The sequence below is a fragment of the Lissotriton vulgaris genome, chromosome 8 (assembly GCF_964263255.1).
Source record: "Lissotriton vulgaris chromosome 8, aLisVul1.2, whole genome shotgun sequence".
Taxonomy (NCBI): Eukaryota; Metazoa; Chordata; class Amphibia; order Caudata; family Salamandridae; genus Lissotriton; species Lissotriton vulgaris.
Genome location: NC_141696.1, coordinates 1,527,535,583 through 1,527,560,711, shown reverse-complemented (window position 1 = coordinate 1,527,560,711; position 25,129 = coordinate 1,527,535,583). Strand labels below are relative to the sequence as shown.

At 46.4% G+C, this 25,129-nt stretch overlaps 1 protein-coding gene across 1 annotated transcript in view; it reads left to right on the top strand.

Moving 5' to 3' along the window:
• The first annotated feature begins 3,392 nt into the window (after nucleotides 1-3,392).
• Nucleotides 3,393-25,129, top strand: part of TRIM45 (tripartite motif containing 45) — a 65,229-nt gene continuing 43,492 nt past the window's right edge. Inside the window, exon 1 of the mRNA XM_086935657.1 lies at nucleotides 3,393-3,443. The gene's annotated coding sequence lies outside the window, so the exon portion shown is untranslated. The remainder of the gene's footprint in view (nucleotides 3,444-25,129) is intronic.

The window sequence follows — 25,129 nt, the reverse complement described above, 5'->3', positions numbered from 1 at the left end:
ATGTAAAGCCACTTGGTGGTAGGCAGAGCTTAGGTCAATGGTTGAAAACCATTTGGCACCATTAGTAATGGACAGCATCTCACTAATCTTAGGCAAAGGGAATTGATCCACCAGAATGTTTTTATTTAGATCGCGTAGATCAATGCATAGACGGAGCTTGCCATTAGGCTTCTTGGCGACAACCAAAGGCGAAACCCACTCTGCTGATTCCACTGGCTCAATGAAGCCCTCCCTCTGCAATTTTTTAAGTTCATTTTCCACCTCTCTCCAATGATGGAAAACGGTATGTTTCTGGACTTGTGTATGCAAGGCACAGCGTCCCTTTTAAGTTTCATTTCATGGACGAAACCTTTAAGTTTCCCAATGTTCTCTGAAAATACCTTGGCATACCTTTTTTTGAAAAAATTGTTACATTCTTCCTCTGTTTGTAAGATGAGGACGGGGTCCGGACTGTTTGGATCTAGAATTATACCTAGTTCTCCCTGGTCCATCCACCCTAACACAGATGGACCGACCTTAGAGACATACAGTTTGCCAACTGTTTGACGGAATTTAAACTGGAACTGAAGTTCCCTGTAACCTAACATTTCAATGGGTTCATAATTAAATGACTTTGGGAAAATATCTGGGTTCTTCAATTTTTTTCCAATGACTGGTACAAATTTCTCCAACCATACTTCTTCATTAACTATTGTATATGGCGAGCCTGAATCAGCCACAATTGACATATCCACCCCGCCAATGTTCATGTCACAAATCGGTTTCTTCTTTTTGTTTACCCCATCTTCCACATTCAACACAAATAAGTTCATATCATCTTCATCTGAAGATGCAAATCTTTCTTCTTCTTCTGAAATTACAGCTTTTACATTTCTACTCCCTTTTTTGTTTCTTTGGACACATAGCACTGAAATGTCCTACCATACTGCAATTGGAACATTTTTGTCTCACCGCTGGACACGATCTGTCGTTGGCTAAATGGTATCTACTGTCACATCTATAACATTTCCTGTCATCGGAAAGCTTATTTTTATGGCTAGCATCTCTTTTCTGTACATATCCAGAATTAGGTTTATTATTACCTTTCCTAGAATTTATGACTTTTGCCACCATAGATTTTTCCTCAACTGAGGATTTTTCTTCTAGTAAAACAGCCTTTGCACACCTTCCAGTTAATTCAGTACATTTAACTATTTCTACTACTTCTTCCAACGGTAATTCACCCGTAGCCCAAAATTTCTCCTGTACATGTTTATTTGAGGATCTCATAACGACCTGGTCACAAACCAGTTCGTCATGTAATGCCCCAAATCTACAAGTGAGTGCCAAGTTTTTCAACGCAGCAACGTAATCTTCTATAGACTCTTCTGGTGCTTGCTTGCGTTGAAAAAATTTAACTCTGTTGACAGAAATAGAAATGGTAGGTTTGAAATACATAGTCAAATCTTCTAATGCAATATTATATACATCTCCTGGCCTAGCTTTTTTGTTTATACTATTATAAATTTTCATTGCCTTTGCACCTAAACAATGAAGAAGAATTTTCTTTTTCTTCTCTGGGGTCAACTCTTCATCTCCCTCAAAAGTGGATAAATAATTCTCAAAGTACTCCCTCCACTCTTCCCATTTAAGGGCATCATCCCCTGTAGAGGGTATGAAAGGTAAGGGTGGTGATAGATTCCAAACATTTCCTGAAGCCATTTCTAATGCTTTAATGTAACAATTAAGGACCAGTGCTAAAGAAAATGCTATTTCTTTTCCTGTAAATATAATCACTGACCTATATATTCAATACTTTTAAAGATTATTCCTTTGATGAATGTTATTAATTTTAGCTATGCAGCAAAGGTTTTTATTTTCAAAATCTTTTGAGAAACTGCAATTGTTTCGGAAATAATGAGTATATATTTTTTTCAATAATATCCTTCAAAGGTGTGCGTGTCACCGCTCTGGACAACACGCGAATTCCAATTCCTAGCAATAGTTGCGAATCACTTCTTCCGACCTTCCCAAAATGGCCGCCTGACGCCGTCGAACGCTGCGTTTCCCTGACGTCACCGCTAAGCCTGACAGGAATTTCTCTTCAGGAACCGTCGTGTGGATACGCAGGAAAGCGGTACACGCTTCAATTTCCACACGCGAAGACGCTACTCCTCAAAACAGCAATCTCATGCACTTCCTCCACACTGACCAGGACTGACACACGCTGCCGTCAACACACGGAAGGCGAAGGCAAATCTCCTCCCAAATTTTCATGTCAAATCGCATCCGCAGAACAACAACTGGCCAGAGGATGAGGGGGGCAACCAGGAACCAAAATCGCAGTCAGTGACCAAAAAGTCTTTACGCATCCCTTTGGTAATCACCAAAACATCCTCTGCTCATCCAAACCTCCTCCCCAATTTCTTCATCAGCGCAGGAGGGGTGAAACACTGTAAAACCCTGTCAGCGCGCAGGGCTTACACAACCAGCAGGGCACATACGACTCACCCTTTATTTAGCGGTGATCAGCGCGACATCCAGGATGATACCTTCAGGGATGATCTTTAGTTGCCCACGAGCACCGTAACTCTGCTAGGCGATTAGTGACTCGGTAAACTCACGCAATACCAGCGTGGATGGACAGCTGTACTCCTAGAGATTCCCCCTTTAATTTAGTTTTCTTCACGGAATTCCGATGAGATGGCAAAAAAAAAATTGCAGTTCAAGACGTACCCAACAGCAGATTAGGTGGCTTCTGGTGGGTTCTTCGTGGTGTCAGGCTCTCCGCCTCGTCGCCACTTGTAAAGATGACCAGGATGCAGGTAAGTGGTAAAGTCTTTATTCAAGTAAACATCTGACACCAAAGTACGTCTGCTTACAATTGCCACTAACGAGTAACTGTCATTCTGTCAACCGCCCAGTGGTCACTTAGAACACCCTGACGTCACAATGCACCGGCAGGTAAGGCGTGCAGGGAACATAGCGCACGTGTATACATTAGACCAAAGCAATAGCTTAATAAACATAACAGTCTCACCCCTGAATCGGAGGGTTGGCATGTCTGCTCTTCCTTGTGCGATTTTACAACTTGAACATTTGCATTTTTTTCTGTATCTTTTATGTAAATCATGTAACCCTAAGTCCTTACGTATCGCAACTGGTTGCTATGTAAAGCGCTCTGACACCTTCACGTAATGTTCGCGCAATATAAAATCGTATTAAATAAATAAAATAAAAATATATAAAATAAACGTGCCCTTTTCCAATATGGCCGCCCTCTTTCCTTCCCCTGAACCGAAGCCTCAGCACAGCCTGTTTTCAGTGTCCGCTGGAGACTCGGGGACCTATCAGATGGCAGAGTGTGCATTTCAAGCCTCACTCTGGGCGCGGCCCCGCCCCTCTCCCTGGCCGCGAGCCGCTGGCTCGGATTGGCTGGTGTCACTGAGACGTCCTGAGCAGCTGTGAGTAAAACGGGAGGCGGTGGAATGGAATGTGGGTGCTGTGATTGTAGGGTTTGGCTACTAGGCTTACGGTGGATTTAAACCCCACCCAGGTGGGGCCCTGTGAGCTGCATGTGGGGGTCCTGCGAACTTCTCTTGGTTCTACTTAATGCCACTCTACTTTCACCGCACTGGGGACAGAGAGCATCTTGAGGGATAGACCTGCTGTACAGAGCATGCATTACCTCAGTTGTTTCTATGCCTTGGTAATAGGGATTTCCGTCCAGTTCATTTCATGTGGCTTTAGCATTTGATAACTCTGTCAATGAAAATTGTTCCTCAAAATATTTTTGGGAAAGTTCCTTGAGAGGTGGAGGTTACACAGGGAGGAAAGTTGGGCGGGACTGCTTGAATTACCGAGGTGGAGCTGGCCTTTCCTCAGAAATCCCCCTGTGCCAAACCAAATTTGGTGTCCATTAAGAGGTTGAAAACACCCCAGGATATCAGCCTCTGCCAGCTTTATTTTAGTTTTTTTTTTTTGGTGGAGGGGTCTTGGGATTAGGGTGAGATTCAAAAGTGCCTCGTAGGTACTTCTCGGCACGAGGCCACTCCCCCTGTGACATTGTTCTTCAAGCTGGCAGGTATGCATCCACTTGAGGAGGTGAATATGGCAACCGTAGGAAGGTCTTCTATTGCGGGCCTGTTAACACCTTCGCTGCGGCGGCTATTCTGCCGCAGCGCTAACGGTCGCGGGGGGGCGCGCGGCTCACCTGCGCGGGTGACAGAACCGTTCCGTCACGGCTCGCGGGTGAGCTGTGCTTGTGACGGAACGGTTCCGTCACGGCCCCACCCGCTTAATGAAACGCGCCGCGCAGGCGCAAAATCAGCGCCGAGCAGGCGCGGTGAGCGGGCCGTGACGGAACCGTTCCGTCATGAGCACAGCTCACCCGCGAGCCGTGACGGAACGGTTCCGTCAATAGCGTCGAACCGGTTAAAAGACTCAAAAAGTGCAGGATGGTGGCGTACTCATCGTCCTTTTGGAATACTGATTTGAGGTAAAAAGAAAATATCACTTACCTGAATGCTTGAAGTTGATTTGAGGGGCGTTGTCTCGATACCATATAAGTAATATGGTGTTATTGGGGCTTGTACTAGCTAGAGCTTTATTTCTGACTTTGAAGGACTTTTTTAAGACTATTCAAGCGGGCTCGGAATGTACTGCACTTCTAGAAAACCTGGAACTATAAGCCAAATTAATTTCAGTGATCTCATTTGATGTTAGAGCAACTGCCTTATCTGCAGGAGCTATAGTAACAGCCAGATGGAGCATTTTTAGGAAATGAAAAAGAGATTTATAAAGAGCACACCAGTTACCCGAAGGTGTCAAGGCACTAGCTCCTCAAAACAAACTGACATCGTAAGATCCTGGCACATGGTTAGAGGTTAAACAACCATGTCTTCAGCTCCTTCCTGAATGCCAACAGGTGAGTCGCATCCTTCAATTTCTGGGAGCGAGAGTTCCAGAGTCTAGTTGTCCCAACCAAAAAACTTCTGCCTCCCCAAGCATTTTTCTTCAACCTAGGAATAATCGGATTGTGAGATTGAGCTGAGCGTAGCTGGCTTGCAGGGACATACAGGCAAAATTTTTGCTTAAAAAAGACTGGCCCTATACCATGAGTTGCTTTAAATGCTATGCACAAGGCTTTAAACTCAATGTGTCGCTTCACGTGTAGCCAGTGCAATTCCTTTAAGGCAGCGGTGGCTGTTTTATACTTGGGGATATTCAACAGAAGCCGGGCGGCAGCATTTTGTACGATCTGAAGTTTCGTCAGGCATTTAGACCTGAGATTGATAAACAGGCCGTTGCAATAGTCGGCCTTAGATAGGACCAAGGCTGTGATCACCAGCTTGCGTAACTCAGCAGGAATCAGCAGAAGAATATTCCTCAGTAATTTTAACTTATAGAAAGATGCAGAGGTAACCTGGTTCACATGACTTTCAAATGTGAGCTTTGAGTCGAAGGTTACGCCTAGGCTTTTTACTTTATTTGAGGGAGTGGGCAGAGAGCCAAACTCCATTGGCCAAAGAGTAGGGGACCAAAAGGAGGTGTTTCTGCCGAAGAGCAGCACCTTGGTTTTATTGGAGTTCAATTTCAAGCAGTTGGTTGCCATCCAGTCTCCGAATTGACGGAGGCAAGTGTAGAACTGAGCTGCCGTATCTGATGGTGACCCTGTCACCGACACCACAATTTGGGTGTCATCAGCATAGGATATTGCTGAGAAACTCAGTGATCTAATCAGCTGCGACAATGGGGCCACATAAACATTAAAAAGGGTGGGGCTCAATGATGAGCCCTGAGGGACCCCACAAGGAAGTGTACAATTCTGAGAGACAAGCTTACTGGTTCGGCTCAGTAAAACACCATTTTATGACCACCCTTTGAAGGAAACAAGCTGTTTGATTCTGAGATAAAGGAAAAGCTTCATGGAATATTTAAGAATTCCTCCTCTTCAATTGGTGAGAATGTTTCAAAATCTTAATTTACACAGCCCTCAAGACGGTAACCAATGTCCTACTCTAGGAAACAGAATTCAAGAATTAACTGAAACAAAAGAATAAGACTTCTCCTGAGAACTTTCAGCGTTCCTGACTAGGCTTTAGCTGGCCTACAGTGCCCTGTTGGTGGGAATGATCTACTCCTGACACCTGGATTCTAAGTATGGTAAAAGAGGGCTACGAAGTCGAGTCCTCAACTCTGCCCCCTTCCGATTGTAAAATGTGTATGACCGGCCCCATGAATCCTATGAAAACAGCTATCCACTCTTTAATGCTGGAGGGAGCTATAGCTTGAGTTCCAAAGAGCCAACAGAGCAAGAGGACATACTAAAGGATTTTTCTAATTTCCAAAGGAACCGGAGGATGCAGATTGACCATAAATCTAGTCCGCTCATACGTTTCTGAATCATAATAAAATTCAGGGGGTGGGGATGGCTGATGGTAATTTTGGGGAGAATGTTTTGAAAGCCACAAATTGTGGAAACTAAATGGTTTTATTAATATTGTTTACTTTACATCATGGGTCTGCATTCACTATTAAACTTTGTTAGCATTGGATGGTTATATGTTATTATTCATAAGGTTGTGCAGCCAGCAGAGCTTTGTTGCACCTAATTAACAGTGACTGGGACTAGGACATAGGGATAATGTCCCACTTACTTACTGGTATTCTTCCTTATCCTTAGTCTGTACGTGCTCATCACAGTCATTACGACATACCCACCCTCCCTGTGCTGCTGCCTAATCTAAGGACTAGTAAGATCAGAATACATTGTAGGTAGTTGGTACCTATTATCAATGCCCATAAAAGTGGGTGGGTTCTGTATCTGACTACACCTACTTCCTTATTTTTTTTTAATGTTTTTCCCCTGTCATGTGGTGGTATCCACCTTAATAGCAATGACTGTTTTGGACATTATGGTTCAAAGATGATGAAAATTTCCATTACGTAATTGCAACATTACCTTCAGACTTGGTCTCGCTATCAGCACTTGTTTGCAAGTCCTTAGACTTTTTATACCCCCCCCCCATCTGTCTTTTTTGTGTAATACTTTCTGTTTATAAATATTATCAGTATAGCAGAATTGGTGGATGCTAAAGGGGGTCTGTAATATATTGAACTGATTCTGATATTTGATTGAAAAGGATTCATTTTGACAGTTTATTTCTCTTCACTAATTGATCAAGGCTTAAATAATTTGGCACTAACAAAATATGAATCCTAATTGAAAAAAAATATGAAAAAGAGACTTGTTTGTTGTTGAAAAGTGGAGAGCCGTTTTTTAGGTCTGGCACAAGCAATGACCTTTTGATCTTACTAAAATTATACATATAATACACTTACATGGGCTTTCATCCAGCCATCTTTATATATTGGTCTGTTGTGGTGTTCACGTTTTGTTTCCGACCTCTACACCATAGAGTATATGGCAGTGGGTCAGCCCACTTCAGACATTGGCTAACTTCACTGTGAGTGATGGCATTCTGCTCTTACACAAAACCACATTGACAGAAAGTAGTTCCATGGAGTACCAGGGACTGTGACAATGTGTGCTTTTTGAGGCCTAAAAATATTTTTTATATTTGTGCTTTTAGATAATTTTTATTTATCAATCATGTGTTAGCAGAGACCTTTTGTTATAATACACTTACTTATGGGAGCTTTTTGCCAGCCCTCCTCATTGCATGGATAACCTATTGAGCTGAGTTTTGTGTATCATGAATTGGTGGAGCCAAGGAGGCCCGAAGGTCTTCTCGACTGCTTACAAGATCTCACTGGCTTTGTCCCACATGGCATGCATGCAGCAGCCCAATAGACGGACAGCATTTACCAACCACAATGCTAGGCTAGCTGACGAAAATGTACACTTACCAAAAGCCCCAATCATTTTAGACTCCCTGTCTGGAGGATTATTGGAGAATGAAATGGGATTCACTTTATATGTTGAAGCCTGAAAGACGTGGCTAACTGGAGTAGGATATTTAGTACGAAAATCAGAATTGCCAGGCTCTAATCTGTGACACCTGCCTATTCACCCGCAGGCAAGAGCATGGTTTTGACTTCAATGTACTTGTGAGTACCTTGTTAAAAAGGAGCAAAGGCTTAGACATGGCTGGCCAGGTGCAAAATGTCTGTAAGAACATTTGTTTTGGCATCTACTGAGGCCAACTGTAAAATACAATACAATTAATTTCTAAAGTACAGCTCGCTTTGCATGTGTCCACCTGGTTCATGGTCAAATCAGAAGGAGCCTAAACTGCGTTGCAGAGGAACATTTTGATCCTCTTCCTGAAAACGGCTTCGACTGTGCAGCTTCTTAAGGCCAAAGGTAGGGCATTTCAAAGTTTGGCAGTCAGATAAGCAAAGGAGCAACCTCTTCTTCTGGATTTAGCAATCCGAGGAGTTTGAAACAGTTTAAGATTGTTAGAGCGAAGGGGTTGGGCCTGGAGAGAGAATTGAAAACGTTGGCTAAGAAGGCCCCCTGGATTTAAAAATCTTAAAAGTAAGAGTAAGGGTCTTGAACTGTATCGTTTTCGCAATTGTTAGCAAGTGAAGCTGGCGCAGGTGGTCCCAAATGGGACACCAGGGAGGAAGTTTCAGGATCAGACGAGCCGCAGCGTTCTGAATAATCTGCAACCAGTGTAAAAGATAAGAACGAAGTCCAATATATAAGCTATTGGTATAGTCCATTTGAGACGTGATCATGGCATGTACTACGGTAGTCTGCTGATCCTACAGGAATAAAATGCATCATCCGTCTCAAGGATCTGAGAGTCAGAAAACAGGAGCTAGACAATGATTTTATTTGGGCTTCAAAGGTAAGTTCTGCATCAAATTTGACTCTCTAGGTTTCTGGCCACCGGGACAGGACACAGCGCCTTGCCCATCTCTGGTAGCCACCAGAAGCTGCAATCCGGTATGATTTTTTGACCAAAGAAAAGAACTTTGGTCTTGTCTGAACTTAATTTCAGGAAGTTAGCATCCATCCACTGTAGAACAGACTTGAGACATGTTTTAAGAGAACTAGGACCTCAGCTGCCCTCTAGACCACCGCTGCGGAGGAGGCCCTTTCTCCCGTTGAAGGCCGAAGTGGCAAGTCAAACCCTCCCACAGGGGAGGAGTGAAGCCCACTGGTCTCTTAAAAATCCACGTGAATTTTATCGTATGTGCCATTAGAGCGGCTAAAACCGTGTCCATACTTATCATCATCATCCCCATACTGAGAAGTACCTGTTCAGAATTAGAGCCAAAATGACAGTGAAGCCTCTGCTGACGGGTTCGCACTGGTAGAGGCAACGGGGTCATAGTCGTAATTTATGATAATCGTGTGTACTTTTGTGATTTTGTAGCGCAACATTGGTCGAGATCGAGCGAAAGTCAGTTCAGTGTCCGGCATCGGATTACACACTAGATCCTTTTCAGGCATTGTTGTGGAAGGGCCCAGCGCAAGTCTTGGAGACAGTGGAAGATTTTACAAGAGCTGGGATGGTTCCCGCGATCGGTCCCAAAGGGTCAGATGTAACCAAAGAAGGATCTGTACAGGAGAACTTTGAGCACATAGTTGACTGCTTGCAGTAATGGCCTTGTAAGGGGGACTGACGGCATTCCCGCAACTTGGATTGGGACATGCACAAAGGCTGCGATTTTGTTTGTTTGGCAACTTTCAGCCTCACCTTCCGGTCTTGGATCCCTTTGGGTACAGGAAGGCACATTTATCACATGACTTAGAGTCAAGGCCTGAACCGAGATGCCATGGAACCACCTTGTGCTGATCCATTACTGATTTATTTGTTTTCTGCAGTAGTGACAGGGTTTGAACACTGTATGTTTTTGTAAGCTCCCTAGCACACTGGAATTTGATTTAGAAGTTGTCAGAATACCAACAAAATTGAGAGCTCCGGATTCACATCGGAAAGCGCAGAAAGAAAGAGACTGGCATAAGCACACATAGGTGGCACTTACATGCCCCACCGCTCAGTCACTTCTGGGTGATGCGTAGCCAAAGTCGACACCTAGTACCGCATGGGAGCACTTCTAACGAAAAGTTTCTGGATCCAGTCTGGTGCCTGGGAGTATTTTAAGAGGAGGAATCTGCGCTTAGAGTATCCATCAAAAATGCTCAGCAGGAGTTGGGTATTTCTTCTGTTCTAAAGTCTCCGAGCCGGATTTGTTGGCTCCTTTTTGAGAAGAAAGATTAGTTTTCGATTTGTCTTTTTCGATAGCCGATGGTTACGGGGGGCATCCTGGGCAAGTCTAGTAGGACCAGTGCTGTAGTTTTGCCCTTAAGAAGTGGCATTCTCTGCCCCTTTTTTAGGACTCAAGTGCGAATGTTGAGCATGTATGGTTTGCATTGAAGCTGTACCTTTTTCATTATTGTTTAATTTTAATATTCAGAAATCTTAAAACCAGTACAAGGTTTTGCTCTGCATCTGCAATAGAGGTCTTTAATGTGACTAGTTTTGCGACTAGTCAGTGTGACTGAGGTCTTTGAGTTCCTTTCCCTTTCGGTGTTTCTTTTTTAAACACAATGTTTTGAATTTAGTGATTGGGGGGGCACTAAAGACTGAGAAGGGTCTCAAGTTCAGAGTAGAGTTTGCTTGTCTTTGATTCCCAGAAGGGTCCAGGGTTTTAGTCAGTTCAAGGGAGAGCAGTATTTGATATTTTTATGAGATTTGACTCTATTTCATGTTTCCCTGTTTTCTGGTGGTGGTGGCCTTGCATATTCTGGTTATTGTTCTAATTGTGCAGCTGTTCATATCTGTGCGATTGTGCAGCCGCAGTGGTTTGTCCTTGTGGTGCCGGCAGCTACTTCCTACATAGTGAGACAATGGGAAATTGTATCCATGGAGGAGGGTGCGCGCATTGGTTTCCACTACCCTCGTCTTGCTGTATTCAGCTGGCAGGATGCAGACACACACATCCAACTTTAGCATGGCATTGCCAATGGGTGGTGTGGATGTTTATATCTGCTGCCATCAGGTGCCCATAGTGAGGTGGGTCGTGGCACGCAGCACTCTGTTTGCACTAGCCGGGAGAGTTGCTGTTGGGTTTGACCTCACCACATACCAGTATTTCAGCAATTGTCACTTGTTCATGGCAATATTCCATCTAGATTATTCACATATTAAGGCCATCTCTATGAATCTCGGTCCCATTCTCTGCATAATGGTAGCTCTCATCAGCCTTAATTGAGGCCTTCCCTTGCATTTTGGGGGCACCCTAGGCATGATGGTGCTCACCTCCTGCTTAATAAGGCCCTTGGCATGAAGGTAGTTATTCTCGCTATATATTTGGCATCTACGGCATTATGGTGCCCTCACCTGGCAAGATGGCTTGCACCCAGAGAGTATTGTGAGCCTTGCCATAATGGCTGTTCTTGTCTTGGTATGTTAGGGATATCTGTAGCATAACTGGCATATTGCGGGCATCATTAGCACAATGGTCTCCATCCCAAGTGTGAGGGTGGTGTTGGCGTCATATTGGCCGTTCATGGTGTATTGTGGGTATGTCTGACATCATTGTACCCATCCTTCTCATCTAATGAAGGACATCTTTGGTCTATTGTGGGCATTCTTGAAATAACAGTGCCTACTCTTTCCAGAATACTGGCCTTAGCATAATGGTTTTCCTTCTTAGCTTATTGGTGGTGTCCATGTTACGATTATTCCCACCATAATTCTAGCAATGCTTGCCATGATGTCTGCATCTTTGGCATATTGAGCCCATCCCTGGTATAATGGGACCATGACGTATCGTGGGGCATTTTTTTTAAAAAACCTTTATTGCAACACTCTGAAAGTACAAGTATGGGCCTACAACCGCAGGGGCCGGCCGCTAGTCATAAGTGTAATCAATCATAGCACAGTGCAACACAGCTCATCAGCCGACAGCCCTGAGGTCCGGCAGCGATTCAGGATGAAGTTTGTCTTGGAACGCATGAATGGGTCACAGGATATAATAAAGGTTTCATTTTATATTATAGAAATAGACGGATCAGGTGCCATACAATCAAGCTAAAGGAGACTGGGGACAGGCCAAGAAACAGGATATACGTTAGAAACAACAACATGAGGAACCCTGGCGCCAATGCATATGAATCGAAGTGAACAACAATACAGGATACAGTTTCGTAAGCACCGGTTCCCAGATCCTGCCCACCCGGACTTTCGATTAACCTAGGAAGTGTGAGCACAAAATTCCAGAACACAGTGTAGTCAGAATAGAATACAAACAATACTGACCCGAAGGGAAAGAAAGGGAAGGGAGAAAAAGGCCATAGAAAATAAGAGGCAAAATAAACCCCCCCCCCCTTCCAACCCCCCACCCTGCACCCCTGCCGATGGCTATAGCCTAACCCCACTAGCAGCGTGCCTGTCGCCCTAAAGAACTAAAACCCTAAGAGAAGGGAAAGAAAGAGGAAAAGTGGAGGAGGGCCTAGTAGTACATGCCCCCAGCCCCTTAGTCACCCCGCCAGAAACAGGCACCCCCTATCGCGAAGAGACGGATGTGGAGCAACCCTTATGAGAGAAATTAGGGGGCACCGTGACATACCGCCCAGCCTTTTAAATCAAATCATCGCAAATCGAACAGGCCTAGTACCATTTCAAGCCGCCCGAGTTAAGTAATCTCACCCCTGACCCTTCCGGACCAGCACACGAGCCCTCCCCAGCGAGACCCAAAGGCATACAGGCAAGTCATAGATAAGAGGGAAGTCATCGAGAGTCAATCCGTTAACACTTGCAGCAAGTAAGTCCACGGGAGCTTCAGATGCAGGAAGCCTCCCTCTCCCAACAAGACAGTCCCAATGTTTCTTGCCCCGGGGTCGCAACGGTTCCAAAATAGGGGGCGGGGGGGGCGATCACCAGATGAAAAAGAGTCTACAACACAAGTCTCCGGGGATAGGAAGCCAGTCAATACCTCAAAAGTCAATAAAGGTGGAAGGTGCAGTGGCACTCTCGAGACCTCTAGGACACTATCTTCCAGGGCTTCATCCGATGGTTCCAACACTCGCATCCCCACTGGGTCCTCACAGTGAGTCAAAATGGCCGCTGCTTGAATGGCGACAGAGGGTAGTTCCAATGGTGGGGCAGGGTCCGGTACAATAAGTAGCATCCCAGATAGGCTTGCATCCATTTTATTCATGGAGACAGTCATTTGTGATTGAAACGCCCATAGTTCTGCCAGCAATGACCTCAGCGATGGTTCGGGCATATTTCGGTCCATGGTCTCACGCCCGAGACCGATCACAATCATCCCCCGAGTGAATTGGTGTCTCTGGGGGGCACAGACAGGGATCACGAGAGGGCAAGCGTGGACGGTAACCCGTCGTTCTCCACAGCCACGATCACCCGGCTTAACGCCGCAGGCCGGGGCCCCGATCCGCCGAACCCCGGAGGGAGCCGGTACCGGGTCCGCGGGGCAGGGACCCCCGCCTGCCGTTAGTAGCAAGCAAGGTCACCTCTCCATCAGTGTTGAGCAAAGAGAACAATCACTGCCAATTCCGGGCGCAAAAGAAGTCTCCACTACGATCAACCGGACCCTGCCTGGGTCTCTCAGCCGTTGTTGTTGCACTACCACCCGGCCATGCAGATACTCGAGGCCCCGGCTTCACCGCTGGAGTAGGCCACAATCTTCAACTCGGTGTAACTCCGTGAAACCGGCCGATAAAAATTCCCGGATTTCACCCATGGAGTGAGGAACTGTTCATGTACGCAGGGGCTGGGCGTAAAATCAGGATATTGTGCAGGATCTTGCGGCGGGATACGGAGGTCGGCGGAGCCGGGAGCCTAAGCAGCCATCTTGTTTGCCATCGTAGCTCCTCCCCTCGTGGGGCATTCTTCACCCAATTGTGCGCCTCTCCACCACAGCGGTGGTGGTCCCATGGGTTTTCATGGAATTTGATGTTGATACGTAGACATGTAAAGCCAGACTCTGTCCATTTGTGGCAGTGATATTCAGGAGTACCTGATGACATGGAGATCAAAGATCTAACTAAAAATGAAAAGCCATTATTTTGAGAGAAGGGCATATTTGTTTTTGGGAATCAGAAATATTTATTAAACATTAAATGCTTGTTCTAATAAGCTAATGCAGAACTGTGTTCGTGTTTTCAAAATGTTTTTAAAGTTGATATTGAAGTGATAATTCATGCTCATTTCTGGAGACTTATTGTTGACGTTTCCTTAGTGACAGATAACACTACAAGCTGTAGCCGTTATTTCATTATTTGATTAGAGGCATTTCATCATTGATGTTAATAGAACTACAGTTTTCTCAAGGTTGGGCCTGTAAGGTTTTCGTAATATGCCTGTTTTGATCACTGTAATGTGAAGGTGGATTTGCCGCTTGACTGTAAGATCTGTCTAGCTTCACTGGCTGAGATTGAAATTTGTGTAACTTTACATCTTTCTACTCTGTCCCTCCAAACTATGTTCTTTATAAGCCATAAGATATGACTGAGATTCTTCTTGGAAGGGACAGGATTGAAACACTAAACCTAATGAAGTGTAGAAATGAAGAAAGATGGTTTCTAAGCTGTATGAATTTACTTATCTAATTTTTGACCGCATGCCGTTGCTGCAACTTTATAGTTTTCTTTTCAGGGAAAACGTGCTGCTGCTGAATTTTGCGCTGTTTTGCCACTACTTTTTCAAACTTTCTTGTTCAAATTCAGCCACACACCCTGAGGAGGGTACTACTTGTTGGGCACACCATGAAAGATTTGAACATTTTATTAATGCACCTTCCAGACCTGTGGGTGTTTGCCAGTTTACATGAGAACTGTGCTGTAAAATTCACTGTTTGACAGGAACCAACGTAGGTTTGATGCAAGCTTTCAAGGAGAACCAAACAAGTACTGTTGTTGGAACGCACTTTAGGAGTTGTTGTCCTCTTGATGCTCAACTCTTAGAAAAGATTTCCTCCATTGTGGCCATTCTTTGTTGCTGCACAACTTATTATTTTTTTTTTTTAAACCTTTATTATCTTTATGCACAGTACACAGCCGTCTGCCTACAACCCAACGGGCTGGCCGCTATGACATTTAAGCAGTATAACATCGCACAGTGGTGCTCCCTCCTGGCGCGTGGGATAAGCGACCCGCAGTATTTTGATGTGCATAACGCAAAATCAAAAAGACAAGCATAATAGGTTTCAGTTTTAAAATTTTGCTGAACTGAACGAACAACAGAAGACACAAACACATGGCAAAGTCAATTTCAGGGATTCAAAAGGAGAGGGCAAAGGAATCTGATTATCATACAATAATGAAGCACATGTCTCAGGATGTAGGGCGGCGAGGAGCTCGATGTATACATACTATTACAGACACACGTCCGGAACGCCAACTAAGGGGACAGTGAAATATCAATGGTGTAGTCCTGTGGGGGAGTGCAGATATTCCCACGGTAAGCGTTCCATTGGGACCAAATTCTACCCCATTTCTTAGGTCGGCCCCGAGCCACATAGACCGTCTTTTCCCTGAACATACACCAGTCCATGTTCTCCTTCCAAGCCGCTATCGTGGGTGGTCTATGGGAACCCCAGAGTTGTGCAATTTCCTTCTTGGCAACCATGTTACCAAGAGTCGCCCAAAAAGTCTGGGCCGTGTTGTAGTCCGTTGGTTCCCAGACATTAAGAAGGCATCGTCGGGCCTCAGGCAATAGAGAGACCCCGGTGACCCTTTCCATAATCGCATGCACTCTAGACCAGAAGGCAGACCCCTCAGGACACTCCCATATGATATGCAGGAAGGTACCACTCATACCGCAGCCGCGCTTGCATAACCCATCAAGAGAGTAACCCATTCGCACCAGACGCGTGCCAGTTACATATACTCGATGGAGGACCTTCAACTGTACAAAACGGAGGCGTGCAGGTATGGCCACCTCTTTAGGGGAGGAGACGGCCATTTGCCAATCCTCATCATCAAGTTCCAGGCCGTCCCCGATCCACGTGGCCCTGAGCCGCTCAAGCAAATCAGCCCTGTTGATGAGTTTTTTGTAAATCAGGGATATAGTACTGTCCGGCACATGGCCGTCAAGAATGCGATCCTCTAGCGGCAAGGATTGGGGAATCTCTGTCCCTGGGGGGAAGACAGAGGCCAAGGCATGTCGCACCTGAATGTACCTGAAGTGTTCCTTGTCGTCAAGCTCATATTCTACTTTGAGCGCCTCGAAAGTCTTAACACTACCTTTGGACCAGAGATCCTCCACCTTGCTAATACCAATCATGCCCCATTTATCAAATCCTTTCGTTCTCCACAAACTGCCCAGTCGATCAGAGTCATACAACGGTGTCGCTCGGGTTAACCTATCACTCCACTCCATAGCAGCATTCGAGTCTCGCCACACTCGCACAGCACTTTTCGTAGGGCCAGTCAGGGCGTCAAATGGTTTCTTAGAATACAGTGCCCTGGTAAAATTCCCACCCGGCAGAAGATGTTTATCCATCGCAAAGGCAGGAGTATGACCAGGGGCATAGGTTACATGATTGACCGCGCATAGCTGCGAGGCCCAGTAGTAGCGTCTAATGTCAGGGAGGGCGATACCACCGTCATACCACAGCAAAGTGAGTTTGGGTAAGGAGATACGACCACACCCGCCCCAAATCAGTTGCCTCTAAAGGCTCTCGACCTCACGAAAATACCCGGGAGGTATAGGATCAAAAAAGTTCTGAAGTGCATATAGGAACCTAGGGAGCGACATCATCTTAAAGAGAGTCGCACGCCCCAACGGGGAGAGGGGCAATCAACGCCATCGTGAGACGTCAAGTTTAAGCCGCTGGAGAGGAGCATGAAGGTTACGGTCGTAGCGGATGGTGGAATCCAAAGAGACATGAATACCCAGGTACCTAAAACCAGTCTCGTCCACTTGAATCGGGAATCTACGGGGCAAGGGGGGAAGATCCCCAGCCAGAACATAAACACAGGATTTGGTCCAGTTAATAACAAGACCCGAGTTCTTCCCGAAGGAGGTGAGAACATCGAAAAGCACATTAAGAGACTTCCGGGGTGAGGTGAGATAAAGAAGAATGTCGTCTGCATATAGCGAGACACGATCTTCAAAGTTAGGGGCCCACTGGATACGCCTGATCGAGGGCTCCCAACGAAGCCACTCGGCCAAGGGCTCCAGGGCGAGGGCAAAAAGCAACGGAGACAGCGGACAACCCTGACGGGTGCCACGCCCAAGTGCAAAAGAACCAGACACCCTGCCATTCACCACCATCTGGGCCAGTGGTCGTTCGTAAAGGAGCTTCACCCAGGCAATAAAAGTCGAGCCGAAACCGAACTTGGAGAGATCTGCCCAAAGATAAGGCCATTCAATTGTGTCAAAAGCCATGGTGGCCTCAAGGGAAGCCGAAATGGCCGACTCAGTCAGAGTTCCAGCTCTCGCGAGAACTCCATGGAGTCTCCTAAGGTTAAGGGCGGTATTTCGGTGCGGGATGAAACCGGATTGATCCGGATGGATCAAGTCGCCGACCACCTTAATCAGCCGAGTAGCCAGTAATTTGGCAAGTATCTTGGGCTCAGCGTTCAGCAGTGAGATGGGTCTGTAGGAGGCGCAACGATCACGTGGTTTACCCTCCTTGTGGATGACAACAGGAAGGAGACCAATATCGAAGGCCTCGAGAAACATATTTCTCAAATATGGCGCCATTTTGTCTGGTCGCAATTTGTAGAGCTCAATAGGCAATCCATTGGGCCATATGGCCTTACCAGACCAAAGGGCACGAATGGCACCAGCGACCTCATCCACTGTTATAGGCGCATCCATCATAGCCCTGTCCTCATCAGAGAGGCAGGGTAACGAGATATCGCGCAGCAGCAAACGGGAATCACGCTCATCCCTATCGCTCACAGAGGCATAGACCGTCTGCAAATGGTCCACAAAGCAATCAACAATCCCAATCGGGTCAGACACACAATCCACATTCGACATTTCAATCACCGGAACAACTCGATTCGCTCTCTCAGACTTGTCCAACCACGCAATAAGCTTACTCGCCTTATCACCCACATGATAGAGTCTACCCTGCTGGTCTCTATTCATGACTTTGGCCGCGTCTGTCACCAGGGCTCTGTAGTCAGCCTGCTTCAAAGCCAGGGAGTGTAAAGTTGCAGGAGTATCTTTTCCACCCAGTTCACTTTCAAGTACAGTTATCTCATCCTCGAGACGCAATAAGTCTTCATGTTTAGCCTTCTTAGTGGCTGCAATCAATGACAGTGCATAACCCCTAATAACAGTTTTAAAAGCCTCCCATAGTGAAACAGAAGAGGAGACAGACTCCTCATTTTCATTAAAATAGCAATCGATGGCCTTAGCCAGCTCAGAGCGCGTCTTGGGGTTTCGCAAGTACCAAGGATTAATAGGAGCAGTTCTGCCCTCGCTACCGACCCCAACCGCAACCCTCAGCCACAGGGGGGAATGATCAGAAATACCCCTGGGGAGGTGACGGACCTCCCGCACGGAAGTCAAGTGGGCCGACGGCAGTAAGAAATAATCGATTCTAGAAAGACTGCCGTGGGCCCCAGAATGAAACGTATATATTGCAGTTACGTGGGGTGTAGTATCCTCCAAACATCCACCAATCCAGAGGTTTCCAGCAGTTCAGAAAGCCACATCTGGAAATTGGGTAGGTCTCGGGGGGGGTATCGATCAGAGATACCAGAGACCACAGAATTAAAATCTCCCCCAAGAATAAGGAGACCATCAGGAAGCCCCAACAAAAGCCGACCGAGGTCAGCATAAGTAGTGGCCTGGAGACCCGGGGGGACGTATATATTAACTATTGAGAGCATCTTACCCTCCCATCTCCCCGAAATAGCAGCATATCGACCCCTATCATTGAGCGTTATCTCATCTATTTCAAGGGGCAGAGAGGATCTAATCAGAATGCCCAGCCCTCTGGAACCGGAGGTAAATCCAGCATGAGCAGCCAGCCTATAACCACGTCTATCCAAAGCCCGGCATGCGTTTCCTATCAGGTGGGTCTCCTGTAACAAAGCAATGTCAGGGGACTGGCGTTGAAGGAACTGAGAAACAACGCCACGTTTAATCTTATCCCCCATACCATTAACGTTCCAGGACAGCAACTTCAACTCACCACCCCCCATCCCGGAAAAGGACCGTAACCCTCCCTCCTCGGAACCTAACTACAGAAGGATAAGAGCAAAGCATACAGTGCCATGTGAACAAAACAAATACAGTAATACAGTAACAAAAACAATCCCTCTCCCCACCCCGCAACAACCCCCCGTTACAACACCCCCCACCCTGCACCCCTGCGTACGACTAAAAAGCCACCCCAATTTGCAGTGTGCCTGTCGCCCTCTCATAACTACACTACACAAAGAACCCAGGAGGAGGAAATAGTCAACCCACACCCGCACCACCCTCGGGCTCAACCCTAACAATAATGAAGCAAATGGCACAACTCAGCTGATAAATAGTAACAAGAAACCAGACGTCGAGAACCACAGTGTCACTCGTGGGCCGATGCACCCCCCTCTGCTCAACCGGGGTGTCCGTTTAGATCGTCTCTTTTCGGCAATGAGTCGAGCCAGTTGAGGTTCTGTGACAATTGTAAGTGGTGTTTTCGACTCGCACGAATATGGGCGAGTCTAGTATCTATGAACCGCAAATGACGAGTTTAGTAAGTGTGCGCAGTTTCGCTGTGCTAACTTAAACCGTTCGTTTGTTGCGTGGGTTTTTCATCTGTACCCACGGGTTCCATCTTAGATACGGCATCCATTTTGTCTCTTGCCCTCAAGTAGCCAGCGAACGGATGCTGTCCGCTTCGCGACCCTGGGACTCCCAAGATATTTGCGGAAGACACATGTTCTTTGAAAGTGTCTTTATGATGAGGGGGTTGCTGCTGTAAGACAGATGATGCCGCTCGAGGCTCATCTTGCCGCACGGACTTATTGTCTCAGCCGTGCATCTCATTAGGCACGTCCCTTTGATGCCTGTATCTCGTGCTTCTCGATACCTCCCCTTTTTACACCCTTTCCGATCTCCCTACTGTCTCCGTCTTCCTCTGCACCTGTCTTCGTTCCTATTTCGATCTACTTTACTGCTGATTGGAATTTGCTAATGGTGGGAAGATGGGTTTTTTCAGTTGGGAACCGCCAAATGTTTCCGCACTTATGATCCGGACCTTGTGTGTTTCAAAGTGATCTAAGCGACCCCTCTGAGAGCGACTTGTGGGAACCAGGTTGTAAACTATTGTGTATCATGTTATCCTATGGGTAAAAACTGTATAAAAGGAGCGATCCACAAATACAATTTGAAGCAGTCTCCCCGAACTACACTCGATGTACTTCCTGTGACTTCTGTGTTCCCTGCAGTAAATAAACCTTGACTCTTTGACGCCGAAGGAAGTGTCCCGTGTCTCTGTGACTTGTACGCCGGAGCAGGTTACCCACGAAGGTTTCAGGTGTTGTGCCCTGGCACCGCTGGGTCCAAAAGAACCCAGTCCTTCAGTTGGCGCCCAACGTGGGGCTGCATCAGTGGTATCGGTCCAAGCCCGACGATCGTGAGGAACTTCGTGTGAAATCTCCGAGGGAAGGTGCACCCCGCTTCATCGATCCTGTTGTCGAAATAAGTGGCCCGAAGACTTTTCCCGCGAAGATTCCCGCCTCCTAACGGCTGCGACGGACTGCTGCCCTGACTGTAGACCTGTTTTGGCGCCTGGCGTAGACCTTGGTATAGCGAGACGATTGACGGGCCTTCCTGAGGACGCCATTGATCTTTGAGTTAAGTATTTGTGGGTCGCTCCCAGAGTTCTTGGTTGTAGACACTTTAGCGAGTGTCTTTGTTGTAAACACTTTAGCGAGTGTTTTTGTTGTAGACACTTTAGCGGGTGTCTTTGTTGTATACGCTGTGTGAGTGTTTTTGTCGGTGACACTTTGCTAGCGTACTTTGTTGTTGTTGTATTTGTTTGACGACTGCAGCCGCCAAAAACCGAGGGTTTTGTTCTTTGCTGGGACTTGGTAAATACCGAAATCCCGTAACCCTTGAAGTTTGTGAAACTCGGCTAGTGTGCAAGATGCCTGGTCGTAGTACTTTGTTCAGTTGCTTTAGACCTTGTGGTGCGGATTCCCTGCTGGAGGATTCGTGTCCGATACCTCCGGTTGGAACTCCTACTTATGATTTATATAGCAAACATGGGCTAGGCCCGATTGCTTTTAACGATTATTGGGTTAAATATACAAAGAAAGACGGCGATCTTCGTTGGCCACCTCACGGTAGCTTCGAAGCGTCGATCTTAGATAATTTGGAAATAAAGTTGTTCGAACGTAAATCTAGGCCGGCCATGTTTGATGCCTTTCGGTTCTGGCGCAAAGAAGCCCGACAGAAAGAGATCAGACAAAATAAACGTAGTCAGCGAGATACTGTCGCTACTATAGTGAAGAAAGCTGAGCAGTTTCAGCGTGATAAGGAGGATAAGGATAAGGAAGTGTTTGAGAGATTACAGCGTATGTCCATAGACAAATGCTATCCTGCTTTGCCTACGGAGTCGGATAAGAAGGAAGAGGCAGTTGAGGATTCTTTAATGTCTTATCTTATGAAGTCGCCACCTCCGTACGTACAGGGTACCGCAGCTCCTGTGGTCCCTGCCGTACCTGTTCTTCCACCTGTTATTCCTCCACCAGTTCCTCAACCTGCACCCGCTCTTCCGCCTGTTCCTGCTCCTTTGCCTATTTCTATTCCTACTGCTCCTCCGCTTCCACATACTCCTGTTCCCGCTACTGCTCCTGTGTTGTTAACCCCTGTTGCTGCTAATGTCTCTACTCCTTCTCTTGTTAGTCCTGTGTCTTATTCTTCTCCCTCTACTCGTAATCGTAATTCTCCCCTTGCGACAAACTTCTTTCAGTCGCTCGGACCTGTTTTTGGGTCTGCTGGTTCTGATGGTCCTCAGAGACGTAGCCAGCTTCCTGGTAATAGAGAACGTGTTGCGCTATACAATATGGCGATGGGTTGGATGATAAACCCTGTTAGAAATCCACCTCGTGTTGTCCTCGAAACGTTTGATCAATTCAACATACCAACTCAGAGATATGTGTTTGACGAAATGTGCAAGTTCCTTCATGATCAGATAGTGGCCAATGCGCCTGACGAGGTGCTGACCGCCCTGTCTGAACTTCGGCTTCAGTTCGCAACTGGACTGATAGTAGATACTAATGTCCGGCGTGCTGTTGAGCGGTTGCTATCTCTTCGTCCCGCTCCTATTCCTCATGCATTGTTCGTTGAGGACATTGAGAAACAAACCGAGTCTGGCCAATATCCTATGCGCGAAGTTCCGCCAGTTTGGATGCCAGGTAATCCTGGGGCAAACCCCCCGGTTCCGCCATTTTTCCAGAGGGTATGGATACACCTCCCATGGAAAAGATCGGAAGTATTACAGGTGAAGCAATCTTTGCCTGACCCTCGCAAAAATCCTGCAGGGTATTATAAGGAATTATCGCAGCTTGTGGATGCTACGGTAATGAATCTTGCCGATATCGACATGTTGTTCGGTAATGTCGTACCGCAACCGGTATGGGCGAAGATTCGTCAGGAGAATCACGCAAACGAACTAGGTGGTACTTGGGCGGCCATTGTAGCGGCAGATGGGTTGCAAGCTGGTGGCGCTAAGCCTGATCAGCTGATTGCTGCTCTTCCTCAGCGAATCATTGCATTAATGAAAACGCTTATGCCAGCTATGAGGGTAAATTGGGACAAGTTGTCAGCCTGTAAGCAGAAGAAAGATGAGAGTGTTTCCGATTTCTTTACGAGGTTTGAGGAAGCATTCATTGATCATAGTGGACAGGATATGGGTACTGAGGGTGGACAGAGGTTGTTTGTGGATAAGTTTGTGTCAAACTTATTGCCCGACTTGAGCAATAAATTAAGGAATTCAGAGAGTGCATGGGCCGTTTCTACCTCAGCTCAGATATTGGCTACGGCACAATATTACGAGAATAGAGAAAAAGAGGAAAATGACCGTGCTGATAAAAAGACGAAAGAGCTAAAAACTAAAGTGTTGTTACAACAAGCGTATCCGCCGCGTTCTAATCAGAATGCGCCTCAGCAGAATAGATCACAGTCGCAATCGAATCGATCGCAGTCGCGTAATGATTCTTCTTTCCAGAGATCTTCACTAGGGTACAACCAATGTGCTTATTGTAGACAGGAGGGACACATTAAATTCAATTGTCCTGCTTTAAATGACCGTAGTGGTGGTAATTCGTCTAGAGGAGGCCGTGGTGGTGCGCAGCATGCATCACGTGGTAGAGGTCGTGGTGCTCACAATGATCGCTCTGACCATTCACCAAATTCTAATAACTGTTTCGATCAACGTGGATCATCGCAAGGACGATCTGCGCAGTACAATGTAGACGATTATTACGTCGATCAGGGAACTGACGATAGTAATTACTAGGACAGCCAAAGACAAGGAGAGGGAGTGGTATCAGTTCCGGTTGATCAGAGAGGGCCTTACGTCGCAGTTGCTACATCGGGCGTCGTTGAGCCTTTTCTGTTGGACACTGGTGCAGCGAAAAGTTCTATCATCCATTCGAAACTCCCTGGCGCACCTTTGTCTGGCTTAATAAATGTTTCCGTTGGATTCTCTGGCGCCCCCGTTAGCAATCCAGTTTCGCGCCCTTTGCCCCTTAAAATTGGGCCTCGTGAGCTCGAAGCTCCATTGATTTTGTCTACTGGTTGTGGCGAAAATCTTTTGGGTCTGGATTTGCTCAAACGTTTGTATGCAACTTTGTATTGTTCTCCTGCGGGTGTAAAGCTTACGTTAGGAGAGAGGGTAGTCTCTCCCATGTACTTGTCTCTCGATAAGCTTCCACCGGAATTGAGTTCTCTTCCTGCATCTTTGTGGGCGACGGGTCCAAATGACGTGGGCCTACTTGATATCTCCCCTTACGTTGTTCAGTTGAAATCTAATGTGCGATTGCCACGTATTCCCCAATACCGTATCTCCCTTGATGGTGAACGAGCTTTGTTAGCGATCATTTATGATTTGATCGAGAAAGATGTCATTGAAGAGACTCGGGGAAACGTGTGCAATAGTCCTGTACTGCCCATTCTTAAACGTACTGATCCTACCAAACCGCCTGTTTATCGTTTTGTTATCGATTTACGGGAGGTAAATAAAATTGTGGTTCCTCAATTCCCTGTTGTGCCTGACATCACGGCGCTACTGACTCTGATTCCAGCTACTGCTTCATGGTTTTCGGTGATTGATTTGAAAAATGCGTTTTTCAGCATCCCGATTGCCGAAGAGAGTAGGGACCTTTTCGGTTTCTCTCTTGGTGGACGTAGCTTCCGGTTCAAACGCGCTCCTCAGGGCTACTGTGAAAGTCCATCGATTTACAGTCAAGCTTTGAAGGGTCAACTAGATGCGTTTAGGTTGCCGGTTGGTGCGGCTTTAATCCAATACGTCGACGACTTATTGGTGGCTGCTGATACTCAGGACATCTGCAAAATCGCTACAGTGTCGTTGCTGCAACATCTCTGTGAGTTACATCACAAGGTGTCACCTTCTAAACTCCAATATTGTTGTCAAGAAGTAACCTACCTAGGTCACTTATTGTCAAAGGAGGGAAGGAGATTGACCCCAGAGAGAATTGCAGCGATTGCACGCATGGCTGTGCCACAAACCCAAAGAGATGTGCGTGCCTTTTTAGGTATCACGTCGTACTGCAGGCAGTGGATTCCTAATTTTTCATTGCTAGCGAGACCATTGGTGGCTCTTACGTGCAAGGATGTTTCGACTCCTTTACCATGGACGGAAGAATGTCAGAAAAGTTTTTCTGAATTACGTGATTCATTGTGTTCGGCTCCTGTGTTAGGTACCCCTGATTACAGTAAACCGTTCACGTTATATGTTCACGAGAGGGAAGGTTGTGCTTTGAGTGTCTTAACGCAACCTTTTGGTGGTAAACAACGTCCATGTGCATATTTTTCCTCGACCTTAGACCCAGTAGCTAGAGCATTGCCGAGTTGTTTGAGAGCAACTGCGGCAGCTGCGGTCTCCATCCGACAATCAGCAGGATTGGTCATGGATAATATGCTTACGGTGATGGTTCCGCATGCAGTCGATACTCTTTTGAATCGTACGAAAACTCAGCACTTGACGAGTGCGAGGTTGTCTG